This window comes from Chiloscyllium punctatum, chromosome 4, assembly GCF_047496795.1.
Source record: "Chiloscyllium punctatum isolate Juve2018m chromosome 4, sChiPun1.3, whole genome shotgun sequence".
NCBI classification, from domain to species: Eukaryota; Metazoa; Chordata; class Chondrichthyes; order Orectolobiformes; family Hemiscylliidae; genus Chiloscyllium; species Chiloscyllium punctatum.
Genome location: NC_092742.1, coordinates 82,691,239 through 82,703,857, shown reverse-complemented (window position 1 = coordinate 82,703,857; position 12,619 = coordinate 82,691,239). Strand labels below are relative to the sequence as shown.

The following is a 12,619-nucleotide window of genomic DNA, read 5'->3' as shown; positions in this document are numbered from 1 at the left end:
ATATTCAAGGGAAGCGTATCACATTTGGATTTCCAGGTTTGGCAAGTATTACTGTATCTGCGGATGTATGGCTCCTATACAGGATGTGACTTAATATGACCTAATGTCCCCAACAGAACCACGCTTTTATTGACAGCAGGGCTGATTCACATCAACTGCAATAAAGTATTCACTGCAATCAATTAAAATAGGAGGAGATCATAACCAAATATTACTGACTGATATTATCCCACTGCACAGGGGCATTAACCTGCAAACTAAGCCATTCTGAACAGAAAATGACTTGAGAAACTTGGTTAAAGGACAGAACACCTCCGAGATAAAAACAGCAGGTTCAAGAACGGTGATGTCCATCAGAAATAGGACATTGCTTGCCATAAAAGTTTGGTCTAAAATGCCGAAGGATCTTTGAAAAATAGGACATTACATCAAATCCTGCTATAACATTAATGTGAAAAGAATAGTTCAACTGATACACACTCATAAACTGTTGTTTATTAGCATTTTTCAAAAAAGAAATTCTCTCATGTGACGTTGCCCACCCCTAATTGTCCTTGATCGGAGTGGCTTGCTCAGCCATTTCAGAGGGCAGTTGAAAATCAACCATTGATATGGGTCTGGAGTCACAGCTATACCAGACTGAGGAAGGATACCAGATTTCCTTGTTGAAATGGGCCTGAGTGACCATTACCACTTTAGTGAATTAGTGGACAAAATCACGACAATTTCTTACCTACAAAACCCAAGGGTTGTCATAACTAAAAGCAAAAACAATCACACTTTCACATTCTCCCACTGGCACGTTATACCTACCAGATAGCACAGGCAGTTTAGAGAAACAGTGTCAATTCTTTTTTCACGGTTTTAACTGATCATTGGTCAGGTGAGTCAGCTTGTTATAACTGGTCAACGCATCACTGAGACAGTGAGGGGAATATGGAACTGAGCTCATGATTCACAAACCACGTTAGAAATTTCAAATCTTCCTCAGATCATACACTTTTGATAGGTAGTGACCCCAAAGGTACGAAGGGTAAGGTTTAGCATATGGATAAATTGGAGGTGCTATTTGTGTTGTACTTTGCCCAGCTCATGTAAAGGTAGAACTCCTTCACAGATAAACAGTAACACAGAGGAGTGCGGATGGAGAATGGTTTGTTTTTGCCTTCCCACACTGCTTTTGAGTTGCTTTCCTGGCGAGAGAGCTGGTGAATGTGGGAACCAATGTTAAGTCCGTAAGTTTAGTCTCTTGAAGGAAATAGCAACTAACATGCAGGAGATGGGATCCAGGTTACATCATCAATTATGGGCCCTAACAATTTCATACAGTTGACAGTGTTACAAATGTAGACTTAACCAGCTGGTGACTAGCTGGGAGGGTGAGATGTTGCAGGTAAATGGCAGTAGCTAATGGAGGCTTGAGAGCTGGTGGAAGTCCCATGTCGCCTCGTATATGGAAAGCCCCCCTGTACAAGTGGCTGGCATTTATTCTCTCTTGGGATTGAGGACTCTGGGGGCGGAAATTCAGCACAATAGGAGCTGCCAGCCAACGAGGTGTGGTAACGGCTGACAGTAGGACATCAGAAAGGTCCCACAGATCAGATCAGCACCTGAACCCCACGCTGACAGGTGAGAGAGATAGCAGGAAGGTGGTCACTGGCTGGTGGGAGGATACCAGAAAGACCAGGGAAATGGTGGTGAGAAGGACAGGCGTTGAACAGGGCAAGGAGGAACATCAAGTCAGGCTGCAATTCACCCCTCAGTCAAGCAGCCCTCCAACAGTCAAATTCTATACTCTCAGATGAAGGAAGGTCACTCGTGGGTGATATCGGAGCGACCCTGGTGAAACAAATAAACACGGGCAGGTGGCTCAGACATTGCTGTAAACGGACTTTGGCAGGATTCAAAGTCAGAAGTAAAAACATTCAAAAAATAATTCTTGCACAAACTGAGGGCAGACTTTCCATTTTGCAAAACTCTGAAGAGACAAGATTCACGTAGAATGTGTCAAGCATTCACGATGCACTGAACATCATACCTCAAATCTGCCTTCAGAACCATCTGCTCAACCCTATCTCCAAATGAGTGGATGATCCATCTAATATTGTTTTGGGCACAAGCTTAGGACTATTGAGTGACAACAATTACAGGGAGAGTTGACACCAGCTCATTTCCTGCTCTCCCTGTTAACCAGGATGAGAATATGCCCAAAACATTGCTGAATTACGAAATGCTCCCTAGGAGTGCTGCTGTTTCATTGCAGGAATATGCTATCTGTGTAAAGAAGTGTGTTGTACATTACAGCATCCCAGAGCTACAAGGAGGAAATGTCAGTATTGCGTGTATGCAGGCAGCACTGCAAGGAACTGCCATTAGTGAAGTGGCTAGAGTCAAAGAGCAGGCACATCCTTTGCAGTTAGCAGAACAGTAGCCAGCAATCATTTCAAATTGGTCTCCTCAGGTTTCTGTAATTTTCTACATTTTCAAAATAATGCCAGAATCTTAAAATGCTCATCTTTGCCTTCAGCTCTCTGGACTTATCCCTCCTTAACATCTATATCATACACTTGCCCAGTCAATGTAACTCCAATTGCATGGGCATTTTACAACTTTTTGTAGACACAGACACAGACACAGACACAGACACAGACACAGACACAGACACAGACACAGACACAGATACAGACACATCCTCCAATTCTGAAGCCTTGCATACCTGGACCTTTAGTCCTCTGCCATCGGCTGTAGTTGGACTAAGCCTCAAGGGCTGCAGTTTCCTCACTAAACTGTAACTCAATCTTTCACTCTTCCTCAAGGATGCTCCCGAAAAGCAACTACCTCAAGCATTTGACCAAATCCGTTCTGCTGCCTCCTCAGGGTGACTGTCTAATCATGCCCCTGTACGCTAAAGATACAACGTAAATGCAAGCATTCAAAGACCTAAGAGGAGTTTCATCTGAGCACGCAAATGTCCTCACTCAGATGATTACACACATTTTTGATATGCTAATTTGACTACTTACTTTGCAGGGCAGATTCAGGTAGACAATGTGCGACTAGGATTTTGGCCTTGACTCTTCTCTAAATGAGTTGGTGAGGAGTTAAACGTGTGAGGGTAGAGGGGAGGAAGGGTCATGGTGAATGAGAAACAAAATGGCCGTCAACATTTAAAAGATACTTATTTCCAGATACAGTTGTCCTAATTATGAAAGCTACTTCAAGGACAAGGTAATTGCTAGTATATGAGAAATGACAAGGCCTCTTCGTTGCCATTACGGTTATTCCTTTCTTTAGTGCTAAAAAAACTCTTATTCAAAACTCAAGTCACCAACAAAAAGCAGGAAGGATGGATCTCGTCATATCTCTGCATTCACCTTCAAACATTTTTTTTGCATTACCACGTGCCTAAAGCCATCACATGCTTTACCTCACTTTCTAGTACAGTTAAAAATCAGCAGGCTCCAACAGTATCTGCAAATTCATTGTTGGCCTGTCATTTGTTAATTAACAAACAAGCTACAAATAAATAACCAACATTGCTTTTTGAAAAAGGCATATTGTGTCAAAGTTTCTGGACTTGCATTCATCAGTTTAAGTCAAAGCCATCTTGCAGGAGACTGGTGGGTCTAAGGCCATCACATCTGGTCCTGAAAAGTGCCTAAGTCTACTGCAGATTACCATAGAAGGATAAAATATCTTTGAAGTTTGAAAAAAAAACAAGTGAAGCTAGCTGTTTTAGATATTGCTAAAAGGCAGTAGTGACATAAGCAGTGTTTGCCACTATCAGAATGTTGGCTGTATCCAGCCAAATGATGTTTGCAAAACTCAAAGCACAGTGTCCAAGACTAGACATGATTCTATGATTGGGCATTTGCTAAATAATCTTGAATGAGTTAAGGACTAACAACTAATTTAAGATTGTTAGTTGAGCTTGCAGTGTGACATAGTTGTGCCTACAGGAAGCTGCATGTCTTAATGTCCAAGGTACCGGATTTTAACAGAAAGAACATGTACCCATACTGGGCAACACAACAAAATAAGTGACACATCACACTCTGGCTCATTTCTCCAGGTAATGCCTTGATCAATCAGAATCAAACCACCTGTTAAAGTTATCCAAGGCTTGGCAGTTAATGGTCAGTCATCATCTAACTGATGCATTCACCATGGCACAGTGGTTAGCACTGCTGCCTCACTGTGCCAGAGACCCGGTTTCAATTCCCGCCTAAGGTGACTGACTGTGTGGAGTTTTGCACATTCTCCTAGTTTCTGCGTGGTTTTCCTCTGGGTGCTCCGGTTTCCTCCCACAGTCCAAAAACGTGCAGGTTAGGTGAATTGGCCATGCTAAATTGCCTGTAGTGTTAGGTGCGGAGGTAAATGTAGGGGAATGGGTCTGGGTGGGTTGCGCTTCGGCGGGTCGGTGTGGACTTGTTGGGCTGAAGGGCCTGTTTCCACACTGTAATCTAATCTAATCTAATCTAATCAATCACCATTCTCTATCAGACAGTCAATAAAAAAGGTTGAAAGCTCTTGTGGTGGAGGTGCATTGTCCCTGCCTCTGAGCCAGGAGATCCAGTGCCTTACCCATTGCAGAGCTGCATAATAACATCTCTGAAAAGGTTAATTAGAAAATATCTACAAAAGGTTGTTTTCCCTTGATCTTTCTACAAATTATTCTGAGGGTGCAAGATAATATAGTTGAATACTCTGCAATACTCAAGTCCTGGACAACCAAATGACTATTTGTGTAATTAACAATGCAAGAGAAAAATGACCTTCACAAAAATCTGACTGATTAAGCATTAAATAAAAACTATGTTAGTGGATTTAAAACAATGAAATCATAAAAACCACACAAGTCAAACTAATGTCCTTTAAAATTTCCAAAGATGGATGCAACTGAAGTGCCCTTTCCATCGATCATAACATTGTCTGTCCCAGAATTCATCAGAGATCTCTCTGCCCAGAAAAATGATGAGCATCTTCAGTGAAAGCTCACCTTTGTTTGGGCGGTTATTATGTACCTATAATTCATAAAACGTTTTTGTCGCACGTCTTATTTACTGCTTCACAATTTGAGAAAAAGTTAGAGACCAAACCCAGGGGAAAGGAGTTTGAGGGGTTCAGTCTGGGGTGCGGTTCGGAAACAGACACTGAATGTGTCCATTTTCGGTACTCTCTGATACCAGCACTGTCAGGCCTATTGCTGTATGTGATTAAACAGATTTTTAAATGCAGAAGGTTACAGCTGATACTTCACATCGAGGAGTGGTCAATCTTTTCAGGGAATTCCCCTGCTTTAAAAAGGTTGCAAAAAACCACTGAGCCATTTGACTCTGCAGCAGAGCAGCGTGACTTAAGACAAGATGAGACGGAGACAAGATCAATGCAAAATCTGGTTGTTCGCAGCTGTAGCTGGCAGCACCTTTTAGAAAAGACTCAGATGTTCACCTGCGCCCCCCCCCCCCCGTGTAATGACATTTAGACAGGTACATGCTTAGGCAAGGTTTCGAGGGATATGGGCCAGATTCAGAAGGAAACCTGGTCAGCATGGATGAGGCAGACCAAAGGGTCTGTTTCTGTGCTGCATGACTGTATAACAGGATGGAGATTGGCTACCCTCTTAACATAGGTGGAAATTGGTCAAGCGCAGAATAGCCAATTGAGTGAAGTATGTGGAGGTGACTCACTTTAGATTCTCCTGGAGACAGGTCATGTACACATTCCATGTACAATCAATCACTCAGTGCACAGACCCTGCTAACATCACAGTACAAACTGCTTTTAAATTATCTCATTGCTTTGTTGAGACCGTGTGATGGTCAGGGTGATACGCGCATGCTCTAAAACATGAACAGTCCTCTTCCATGCTTCCAAATGAAGTCATGACTCACCAAATGAGGAATGACTCATCGGGGCCTTGTAGAGGAACATTACCATTGCAGGTTGGGAGCTCGGGCATGGATGCCCCCACTATAAGTGAGCCACCATGCGTTGGAGGAAACCAACTGATAGGACAGGGTGGCAGGAAAGACTCATTCATGATGATCCCGTGCACATTGACAGACTTCATCGGAAACAAGAAGAGGGGAAGTCAAGGCATCGGAGTGGAGTACATGAACAGCCAACCAGCCATCGATATCCAAACCATCTGTCCCACACAAGGCAGGATCTCTCCATCGTGCTTGGAAGTTACCAGCCACTTCAGAACCAATCAAATCACAGTGGAAAGAATTCATCCTCATCCCGAGAGACTGCCTCTGGGAAGATGACCACGCAGTACCTTTAGAAAAGGGGTCGAAGTACGATGCAGGGTGTTCATTAAAATCAGCTCACTGCTAGCCCCATCTCAGTACAAACAACTAACCACATTACAAGAACAGATTCTAGGAAATCACAGCATTAAAAGATTAACATTTTGCTTAAGGGTCAGTAAAGTTTCCCGTTTGCATATGAAGAAAATGTACATTTATTTTGTTCCACCCGAACTGCTAAAACACAGTGAAAAGAAGTGAGGAGGGTCCGGACAGTAGGATTAAATAGGAGACATCTGGAGAGGACCAGACAAGTGGCTGCAAAGACACTACCTGGCTGAATGCATTTCCAACAAATCCAGTTAATAACTGCTCGTGGAACAGGAGGTCAGCAGCTACTGCAACATATGACAAACTACAACTGCTCCAAGAATGTGCAGTGTACCAGGTTGGAAACAAGTCAGATCCACATGGTCCTGTATTTCCCTCATTTCTGAAAGAGCTGCTCCAAGCAACAATGATGCTGAATGAACTCACATCTCATCGCTTATTGATGCGAAGGTGATCATGGCAGGATGTATTCATCTGAAAACTAGAGAAGGAAGAATCATTTCATCCCAAGCACCCCAGTGACAGAGAAGGAAAGTGAATGAACCAAATGAAATATTTACAATCACCTTCTCATGCCAAAGTAGTCCCACAAAAGAAACCTTCACACAATACAAATGGAGGGCCGGGAGATCTGTCTCCATGGCTTTCTGCTGGAACACATTCATTTGAGGGAATTAAAACAGAAACTGAAAGACACTACTACAAGAACACTTCAAACGCACGGCTCACCAACACTGGTGACAAGGCAGCATGGTGGCTCAGTGGTTAGCACTGCTGCCTCACAGCACCAGGGACCCTGTTCAATTCCACCTTCAGGCGATTGTCTGCATGGAGGTTACAGATGCTCCCAGTGTCTGCGCTGGTTTCCTATGGGCGTTCCAGTTTCCTCTCACACTCTGAAAATGTGCAGGTTAGGTGGATTGGCCATGGGAAATTCAGAGTTATAGGGATGGGATTGGGGGGGGGGGATGCTCTTCAGTGAGTTGGTGTAGACTTGATGGGCTGAATAGCCTGCTCCCACACCAGGCATTCTACGATTCTCAGTGCTGGTTCCGTATGCGCAGGATGATGTATCTGTGAGCCCCATGTATCCAAATATTAAGGAGCTGAGGATAAAGCCATTATGGGGGCTGCAGGAGATAATGAAGGGCAGCATGGAGAGCAATACAGAAAAATTCAAGGCTACAGAGATCTTGAACATGGCATGGATCATGGAGAAGACCCCCAGCACATCAAAAAGGGCTGGAGAGCAGGATTTCAGATGAACAGTCAAATAAAGATCCGAAAGGTTAGATTGACCATGTCAAGATCTCGTAATGAAAAACAATCTTCTCATCCCTGATATTTCTTCTTAGGTCATTACTTCCTTGCCAGATGTTGGGCCAATCTAAGACATCCATTGTACTAGCATTGCCGAGGTTAAGATTGAATTTGGGCCCTGTGTATGGGGAAAATGATGTGGCAGGTACCTCCTGAGGTAACAATCCCTGGTGTAGTTCACATGTAGTTGTTCCTCTGCCCTATCAGTATGCAGTAACAGCACCCTCAGTCTTGGACAGGAGAGGCATCTGGAGGGAGGTCAAGGTCCCTTGGCATCAGCCCCACCCCTCACTAGCCTGTAAATGCATGTATCTAAAGCTTGAGCAAGGGAATGAAGGTCCCATGCATACCTGGCAGGCACAGACAGTTTTGCTCTTCACAATTGTCACCATCGTACATTCACTTCAGAAAGAACTCAGACAGACTCCTTCACTGCAGTCTATACATGACCACTTGGGATGTCTCTACACATCGCTGTCAGCGTTATTCTAGAGGTTCATTATCTGCACAGAGTGACGGGGAATGAGAGGGGGAGAGACAGAGAGAGAGAAAGAAACAGAGCAGGCAGAAAAGTTTAAAGAATTGAAAATAAAAGTAAGATACAAGTTAAGGAGGGAAAGGCAAGGAGCAAAGGAATGCCTTTTTCACATAGTTCTCACTTGTTATCATCCTTGTGTTTTAAATTTGATAAGGACAGCATTAAACTTAAGGAAAAAACATTATTTCTTTTTAAACACCATTGAGATTGAGAGATGAGAGGCTGAATAGGCTGGGGCTGTTATTCCCTGGAGTGCCAGAGGCTGAGGGGTGACCTTCTAGAGGTTTATAAAATCAAGAGGGGCATGGATAGGATGGGTGGACGGGGTCTTTTCCCTGAGGTAGGGAATCCAAAACTACAGGGCATGGGTTTGGGGCGAGAGGGGAAAGACATGAAGGGACCTAAGGGGAAACGTTTTCAAGCTAAGGGTGATCAGTGTATAGAATGAGCTGCCAGAGGAAGTGATGGAGGCTGGTACAACATTTAAAAGGCATCTGGATGGGTATATTAATAGAAAGGGTTTAGAGAGACATGGGCCAAGTGCTGGCAACTGGGACTAGATTAGATCAGAATATCTGGGCAGCATGGATTGATTGCACTGAAGGGTCTGTTTCCATGTTGTATATCTGTATGACTCTATTTGGGGGGGAGGGGGTGGGGGGAATAGAGATTGCAAAATGGAGGAAAGCAAGTGATATACAACAAAATACCCTTTATAAAGGGACATTAAAAACAGAACATAACATCGCCCTAAATATATTCAGTTTGGCTGCTGGCACGCTGTGGCTCTCAAGTGATGAGCTCAAATGGTGAGAGGTGGAGGCACGATGAGAAAAATGTGTTAACGTATGGGAGAGAACTTTGATCACGGCCTGTACAAACAGAAATCAGGACAAACCAACCTGCACTGGGAGGAGACTAAAATGAACTGTATTGAGGATTATAATCTCAGAAAGATCCTATCAATAATGCTGTTTTCAACATGGATAGCTTTCCAGATAATTCTCACCACACAGAGAAAATATTTGTATTCACAACTCACAGAGGACTAATTCAAGCAAAGCAGGAATGCCTAAACGCCAAATATTGTTGACACACACACACGAACTGCTGCATATCTGATGACGAAATGCACAGAGAGAAATGACTGCTCTATTTCGCCTGCTCTCACGGCTCTGGTGTGCCCCCTCGGTGTCAAAGGTCAGTTGACAAAGCTCCTGTGTAATCCCTCGAGGTGTTTTAATACGTTAAAAGCTGGAGAAGTCCAGGCACTGAACTTTTGACAGGCAGGAATCATCAGCTGGGTCGGTTTGTAGCAGAAACCAGACTTTGGTGGAATTGAGGGAATTGAGGGGGAGGGAGGGTGTGGGAGGGGGACAAGGACGAGGAGAAAAGACTTGCATTGAAATAGAGATGGATTTCCTGTCCAATTAAAGCTGGTAGGGCAGGAACGGGGTGGCTCAGATACAGCTGGAGACTCGTGCAGATGCACACAGCAGTCAGAGGCATGTGTCTTTGAGAAAGCCTGTCCCAATGTGGGACAACTGAGGAACATATCCTCCCACCCTCACAACGGGAGGCAGGTTCTCTTTTGAAGAACAGCGAGAGGCCATTCAACATGCAGCACTCAGTGCCATCTTTCTCTCCTTCCCAGTTCCTTCCTGTTCTTTTACCTCCTGCTTCTCCCCCCAGCCAGCTGGTCACTCAAAAGTTCATGAGGGCAGTGTCTCTGACAGCAGGGCAGGCTACCACAGTGACTGACACCTAGCACAGTCCAAGCACTGGACCCTGTCCACTCTGAGCCCATGGAGGCCCATCAGTTGTGAAGCTGATGTTCGGCCACCCTTAAAAGAGGCTACCCCCCACCCCCCCATCTGAATGTCCTCCCACTGTACAAACCTCCTTGAGGTGCCACAGAGCTGTGCCCTAATGAGGGTACTGATTACTGGGACATCCTACCCAAAGAGAGCAAGTCTTAGCGCCCTTGGTTACTGGCTGTCGATCAATACACGGAATAACGTCTCTTCCTCCTTTGGGCTCCTCTCCGATGGCCTCTTGGTTTTTTGCCCTCCCCTCGGAGGTCAGCGCTCCTCATCTCCAACAGCCTCACTTCCAGAGGAGTAGTCGATGCAGCTTTGCCCACAGGTCAGGCTGCCCCACGATGCCAGGGGAAGGGGAAAACACTCCCTGAACTAGCAAAGTTATTAGTTCTATTCTGCGCTCCCTGGCTGCTGCCACATGAACTTCAGGAAGGGGCAGGCCTTTTAAAGCTCTGATAGCCACACCACTCACCCTGTAGGGATTTTCTGGCCTCCGAAGACCTGGTACTTGCCTGCCTCTGGTAGAAGGCTGCTCATAGCTGGATGCTTCCAGGAGGAGGTGAGCTCCTAACAAGCCTTCAATGATATTAATCGGCTTGTTTAGAAGCACAGGGGCAAGTTCATAGATGCACAGCATAGAAACAGACCCTTTGGTCCAACTCATCCATGCCAACCAGATATCCTAACCCAATCAAGTCCCATTTTCCAGCACTTAGCCCATACCCCTCTAAACCCTTCCTATACATATACCCACCCAGATGAGTTTTAAACGTTGCAACTATACCAGCCTCCACCACTTCCTCTGGCAGCTCATTTCAGAGTTCTGAGGCCATCACAAAGATCACGGGACATGGAAGTGGGGTGTCAGAGGTGTCCACTTCCACTCTGAGCAGATCTGGGTCTCAATATGTCCAGTTGGCCTCTTTCAATAAAAGGTCTCAGGAGTTGGAAGGTTTCTCCTCTTACACCTCACTGACAGCAGATCATGAGGTTAAACCTCACTACACCTCTTGAGGGAGTTTGTCTGAGCTGACACCTGAAGGAACATTGCACGATCAGCGTGTCGTCATATTTTGTCCAAGACACAATGTGCCTTTGGAGGAGTATAACATATTTTCAGAAAGAGGCGTTGGGTTCCGGTTGAGGTTGAAGGTTTCCTCAGTGTTCCTCATTTTTCCCATTCCTCACTCATGCTACAAAAAAAAATCATTTATATCATTACTGTTCATTGTATCGCACTGTCACAAACCGATTGCCGTGTATATCTTATAGCAAAGGCATCATTTTCTCAGCAGTAAAGCACATTGGAATATCCAGTGTATTACCAAAATGGTGTTATATAAGTGAAACTTAATTCTTCCTTCATCAAAAGACTACAGACACTGAAGGAAATCATTGAGGCCAAGCCATGGGAGTTTGTGGTCTGTTGTTAGTCAGCAAGGGAATGAGCAGTTCCAAAATGAGGGCAGGTATATGCAGTTCAGGTACAGACCAGCTGCACACTCTCGATGACTGAACGGCCTTGCCTTACTCACACAACTCACTCCACGCACTGGAGTCCGTCATCAATGTTAGCACATCAAGTGCAATTCCGAGGGAATGCCATTCCGTCAAATGAAACATTAAACCATGATGCAGTTAGCCTCTGCAGATGGATGTAAAAATTCCCTTAGTCATACTTAGAGAACAGCTGGGGAATTACGCTCAGGGTCCTGGACAATATTTAACTTGGATCTTACACGAGCAAAAATACAGAGATGAGCTGGTTACTGTCTCAGTGTCAGCTTGCTGCAGCATACTGACTGCTGCATTTCCTCATCTTCCTACTCAGACTACTGTGAAGCATTTTGCCCTGAGGTCATGACAGAGACATTACAAATGCATGGGTTGTGACAGGAATAAGGACTTAGCATACCCAGTGCAACATCCATTTAAATGTCTGTGCACTGTTTAGCTCCATACCTCAAGATGACTCCTATTCTGAAGTAACTCAGTGTGTGTTATAAAAACAATCCTTGGCACTTGTTTATACCTATGACAGATTGGGAGACAAAATCAAAACAGGATTCCCCCAAAGTTGAAGGAAATGGATCAGTAGGTCCATACATAATTAGACCACAGACTGAGAGGGACCCCACATGTTGGGAGTTTACAACACTCCCGTCACTTGAACAGTTAGTTACTTACTCAAGGATTTCTATCAGGCAGTAACTGAGGTACCGGCAATCCCCATCAAATCACTGTCAGTGGATTGTGATCATCACAGTTCCACAGCCTCAGCAGTCAGCAATATTACAAGGCGCAACAGAAGTGTAGACTCTAATGAATCAATTCTCACTGTTTCTTCGTATGCTGTTAAGATGTGATGAATGATGCAAACAGCGAAAGGTACGCCAGTCATCCAAGTAAAAGGGCCCATGTGTCTGCGTTTTTCAAGAGCTGAGAAAATATCTGAACACTTCTTATCCCAGACAACGAGGAAAACCAACAAAATCCCAACAGCGTGTACAAGAGCCCAGATAGCACTAATGCCTGGGTCAACACCCCAGTCTACTTCGTCGACTAAGTATGATAAC

General features: G+C 44.6%; 1 protein-coding gene across 6 annotated transcripts in view; it reads right to left on the bottom strand.

The window, feature by feature from the left end:
• Positions 1-12,619, bottom strand: part of actn1 (actinin, alpha 1) — a 209,915-nt gene that overhangs the window by 106,403 nt on the left and 90,893 nt on the right. The window lies entirely within an intron of this gene.